The sequence below is a fragment of the Trachymyrmex septentrionalis genome, unplaced genomic scaffold (genome assembly GCF_001594115.1).
Source record: "Trachymyrmex septentrionalis isolate Tsep2-gDNA-1 unplaced genomic scaffold, Tsep1.0 scaffold19, whole genome shotgun sequence".
Lineage (NCBI taxonomy): Eukaryota > Metazoa > Arthropoda > Insecta > Hymenoptera > Formicidae > Trachymyrmex > Trachymyrmex septentrionalis.
In genome coordinates this window covers 599,068-604,888 of record NW_017305071.1, presented here as the reverse complement: position 1 = coordinate 604,888, position 5,821 = coordinate 599,068, and positions in this window count along the sequence as shown.

Below are 5,821 nucleotides of genomic sequence, written 5' to 3'. Positions count from 1 at the left end.
TCTCTCTCTCTCTTTCTCTTTCTCTGTGTCTCTCTTTCACTCCCTCCCGCGCTCGAATTTTTCTCGGCGAGCTCGTTATTACCAGCGAAATAGATCGTGATGCTCGCGAGCGAACAACCGCGGAGTTGGCAGGAACGGAGCGGAGGGCAAGATAGAATAACAGAAAGAGAGAGAGGAGGAGGAATAAGAGGAAGATAGAGAAAAGCGTTTACACGTAGGCGGTTCTTCTACCGACGGTGCATCTCGCGCGCGCGAACCGCGGCGTAACGTAAAGGTGCGTCCAGACTTGTTACTCCACATTGTATCACGTTGTGAGCGACGGCTATATATCGTGGTTAACATGGTTGCAATTCGTTATCGTGCCATATCGACGCTCCATTGAGAATCACGGAAGGGATGAGCAGAGGGGAGGGATAAGAGGTTTTACGATATTATTTTATCAAAATGTCATCTTTCTTATCCGACGCAGTGAGGTTACGAGTTTGGACGCGGCTTTTAGTGCGCGGCGGCGACGGCGAAGACGTCAAAAGTCAAGCATGTCGTCGGTCGACTTGACGTTTTTATTCGGTCCGCTAATCGTCGCACGATCTCTCGTGGGTCCGAGATAGATACTTCCCCGTTGCACACGACGCACCTAGATCCGTTTCTTTATTCTTTTCCTCTTTTTAGCTGCACTTGTAACGTAAACTTGTACCTTCTCATTGTCAATTTAGAAGGTCCGTTTTTTTTTATTCCTGCACTTTTTTAACTGGTGCAGTAAGTTGAAATGAAACTGTATACTTGTTTCACTTCAACTTATTGCACCGTGTGTAATAATCAGTGCAGAACTAAAATAAACGAATCTTTGGTTTTGTTCGCGTTACTTGAAATCCTAAAAAATTCTTGCACTTGAAATAAATATAAGATTGATTCTGTATCTCGAAACGATGAAAATTACAATAGTGAGCAAATTTAGTAGGCATTGACCAATGAAATTGTAAATATTTTAGTCAATCCACTTCTGTAATTTTATAATTCACTTTTGTTATTTTCACCTCGTTTCAAGATACAAAATCGATTTCATGTTTGCACTTTTTGCACTTAGCATCTTCATTTTCTTCTCTCTTTAACGCTAAATATCTATGTATCTCATTTTGAGTACAAAAATTTTTGAAGATTTTAAGCAACATGAACAAACCTATATACAATGAGAGAAGACGAAAATGCTGAGTGTAAAATGTGCAAACAACGTGAATAGATTTTTTGCCTCTCCGATTACGTGTGATTCGATTACAATCCTATACCATTCAATAACGTTTTCATTCATGATTGTTATATTGAAAAAGCATTGATGGAACGATTTCAAATTGTTTTGGATGCTCGATTGTTCAAATTAGATATGTGTGCGAATATGTGAATGACAAGTAGAACAAAAGATAATGGTAATTTACCGACGAATAAAGCGTTAAGACGTACGATGTTTATGAATTTCCAATTTTGCAATTTAAATTGCTAGGACGCGAATTGTAATTAGGATCGATAATTAGTCTTGCCAATTCCCATGTAAATCTTTTTTTCACTTTGGATGTAAAAAGTGCAATATGGTGTAGCTAAAAAGAGCAAGTAACTGTAAAAAAAAAACGTGCGATCGATGAATACCCGGATGAACGCGTGATGTTCGGGAACTAAAACCTGAGCGACACAACGTGTAATTCCACAACAAGTTTAAATTTCAATTCTAGACGCGTTTTTTCGCCTCTAAAGCATAGGAAATATGGGGCGACATGTGATGCGAAAGATAGCGAAATTGACAATACTGGAAATTTTATCTGAAAATGGAGAAACATTTTAAATTAGAGTAAAAATGCTCGTATATATTTTATTTTAAAAAATTAAACAATGTGACTTATTTCGAGCTTATAATATATTATAATAGAATAACTTTAAATTAATATAATTAACATAAGAATATAAATTCTAAATAATATTCTACACAAACGTTTCGGCTTACAAAGCCTTTTTCAGTGTTAAAACGCAGAAATACAATATTAAATTAACAAACCAAATAAATAACAAATACAATGAAAATTTAAAAAAACCATCAGTGGTAAAGTGTCAATATATAAGAATTCAAACGTGAAAAAGTATTATGACAGATTATAATTAAGATAAGAAGATTTTAAATACTCCAAAAGAGAAACATTTTATTTGATATTTTCAATTATCGAACAGATAATTGATCCTACGTTAATTTGTGATGTATAAACATTGCTGCTCTATTTCAAATAATATATTGACAACTGTTCTTATAATGTAATTCTCTACACGAAAAAAAAGATGCATTAACATTATTACATAATAGCAGTCTAATTGAAAATAATTTTGTTAATTTTTTTTTTAATTTACTGATGGTATTAATGAAAGAAATAATTTTATTAAAACAAGAGTATGGTATATTTGTTTCATTAATACTGTCGATGAATTAGCAAGGTTATTTTCAATTAGACTGTCAGCTAATGCTGTTAATAGGTAATAATTATTTTCTTTCATGTATTGAAATTGAAAGCTAGTAAGTCTCAGTCATATAATTAAATCGATATTTATATCCAATTCAACATTAGACCTTTCCTTTTAGCAGAACTTTTTGCACGGTTCATCTTTTCTCTTTTTCTCTCCAATGTGGAAAGAAAAGAACGATGAACCGGGCAAAGAACTTTAGCTAAAAAGAACAGACCTATTAATATGCCAACAAGTTTTCTTGTAGACTCTTTATTATCCTGGTAACATTTCTTTCTAATTTTTTTATACTAATTGAAACATTTTTCAAAAATATTAAAAAAATTTACAACTTTTGTTAAATTTATCTTTTTATACATGAGAATTCTGAAATATTCTAAGATTTTTCATTCTATATTTTCTGAAAAAATATCTTTAAATTTTTTTAAATTTTATAAGAGATTTTATCAGAAATTATAGAACGAGAAATCTTAAAGTATTTTAAAATTTATATACATAAAGAATTCTAGAAAAGACGTAGATTTTCTCAATACTTCTGAAAAATGTTTTAATTTGTATAAAAAAGATAAATTTTCTAAAAATTTATAAAATTTCAAAGTTTATGTATAATTCTAAAAAGTTATATGAAAAATTCTCAGACAAATTTTTATCAGGATATCGTTGGGAAATTTACTTCAAAAAATATGAAACGATAAACGGAAATACGCGAGAAATACAATTGTGTGTTCCTCTTTGACACTCGTATTATCCTTGATTTGATCCGTTACGGTTTTTTACGAAAAACTAAAGAATTCACGGTTAATAAGAGTACAGTGCAATTATAAGAGCGCAAGTTATGATGTTACAACTTATTTGTTATATTACAAAAACGAAGATGTCTTTATTCCAAACTTGATGGAGATTGAAAATTGAACGTTTTTTATAAACGAGCCACTTATCTGTTCTGTTCAGCGGAAGAATTAAATTTCTTTTACTTGATTTATGGCTTGCGTCGCTGACATAGTCACACGTGTTTCTTTTTCGGGTTCCTAGTAGGAATCTTGAATGTTTTTCGGGACACCCTGTGTATAAACGAGCGTCGTGTATCATAACGTTGCGCCCCACGGTGTTTTCAAGCCTCGCAAGCACTCGTGGAGCTTTAACGAAGCTTAAACTCGTCCATATACTTACACACTGGCTACAGTGTAGTCCACGTCCAAAGGAAAACAGCCGCAAACATTTTTTTTTTTTTTTCTTTACTCGATGCACAACATCTCTCCGATCGATTATCCGCAAAAGCGCTCGGTCGGAACAAATCGCACCTCTCCCCACCCGTCCCTGGATCCCCACACCTTCATGTTCGTTTCGGATAATCGGCTTTCCGTTGTGCACGCTAAGAATTACGAGCTAGAGTTATGAATTATCTAAGAGTTACATCACCGGTGCGCTACAAATAAACGCGTGCGATTACGCATTATTTCTTTCGTCTAAAAATTCATTCGACGAGTTTCACGAAACCTCGTAAAAATTATCGAATTGACGGAATTGTCAATTTCGCGCGGGAAACTGAATTTTTTGAAAACCAAACCGGATTCAAGCATGTTATTTTATGACTCTGATTAGAGGCTCTCTACGCGAAGCTATCTTACGCTTGTATTAATAGCTATCCATAAATATGTTCGTATTGAAGAATTTAATTGAAGCTAATCACGAAATATTCCTCGGTATAAATCTTGAAGGCTTGTTGGTACTTACTGTATTGATACTTGCATTTCATTACGCTATTTTACAAAAGAATTTTTTTTATTACTTTGAACCAGATAACTGATAAAGTATTTTTAATAGATTTTTGAATATTGGAAATGATGCTGCAAGTTAAATTTCACAAATAAAAAATTATAAATATATATTACTTTATCGTTATAGACGGAAAATTTGTTATCTTAGAATAATTCTATTTAAATCTTTCATAGCTATAAAATAATATATTAAAATTAAAAAAAAATGCATTTTATAAGAAATGAGCAATACAGTCACGACTTTTGATCTTAAGATAACGTTAATTTTTTTATCTAAGATGTCAAATATCGCAGCAAAGAAATTTTTGGTACATTAAACCTCAATTATTTCCTAAATCTACCATGCTGAAAGACATGTGGCATTATTTTAAATATTTGTAAGAAATATCTTATCTGGTTTAAAGTAATTTTTTGCTTTGAACCAATGTTATCAATCGTGAAAATTAAAACATATTACTCATTTATCACAGTAACGATATAACTAAAAAATTATCATTTTTTCATGCTTGCAGAGAAAAAATAGAAATCTAAAGTAAAACAAAAGAACTTTAGAAGAACATACTTTTATTTTTCTTCAATTATTTACTACATCAAAATTACATTTCTAAATTAATATTACAAAATTTCAATGATTTAAAATATTGAAATTCATTTTTCGAACTTTATTTCTTGAAACTTTATTTCTTGAACTTTATTACTAATGAGCAATATGTATGAAGTTTAATTAATTTATATACCTATACTTTCTCGTGACTTTTATTATAGGATTTCTGTCTCTCAAAGTAATCTCTTTACTTACATAAAATTGCGTTCAGTAAGTAAGGAAGTCGGCTTCATAAAGCCGTGATTAAACATAAGAATCTTACAAGCTAATTGAAAGCATATCGAAGAAATTTTGACTTTTCCTGCTTTGATAATTTCTAATTGGAGGGCGTCGAGATGCGCTGGTAATCAAACTTTGCCTCAGTCGATACATGTATTTATATGCATTGGCTCTTTTTGTTTCAACTGCCCGGTAAAAGGCACGCCGACGGGGTGCGACAATTGTATCGCCACATGGCACGATTCGAAAGCCCTCGAAAGGGCAGATGGTACGACTCGGGAGGGTTCCCGCTGTTGTGACACCATTGTTTCTGTCCCGCGTGGCCGCTCGCGCGAGCGCATTCTATTAGATAAAGAATTACGATACATATTTCGAAAAAGCAAGCGCACGCGCGCACTATATTCCAAGGTGTACGTTAAATCGTGGGAATCGGATGCGCGCCTAGGGCGCCCTTCTCTCCCTCGTTTACCTAACGGATCGGGGTCTTTCAGAATCCTAACGGCGAGATACTTAGGCTAGTGTAAGAAAGTTGTAAGCTGTAGGAGATTCTTCTTTCGACTTCTCCCAAGGACCGAGGCAAAACTTTGTCGCGGATACATATCGACGAGATAGAATCCACGTTGCCAACGTTATTCTGATTTTTGTAACGCATGACGTCCCTGGTGAATATAAAAATTGGAACGCAAGTCGAATGTAAGGAGGGAGTAAAAGAAGCGTTTTTCGC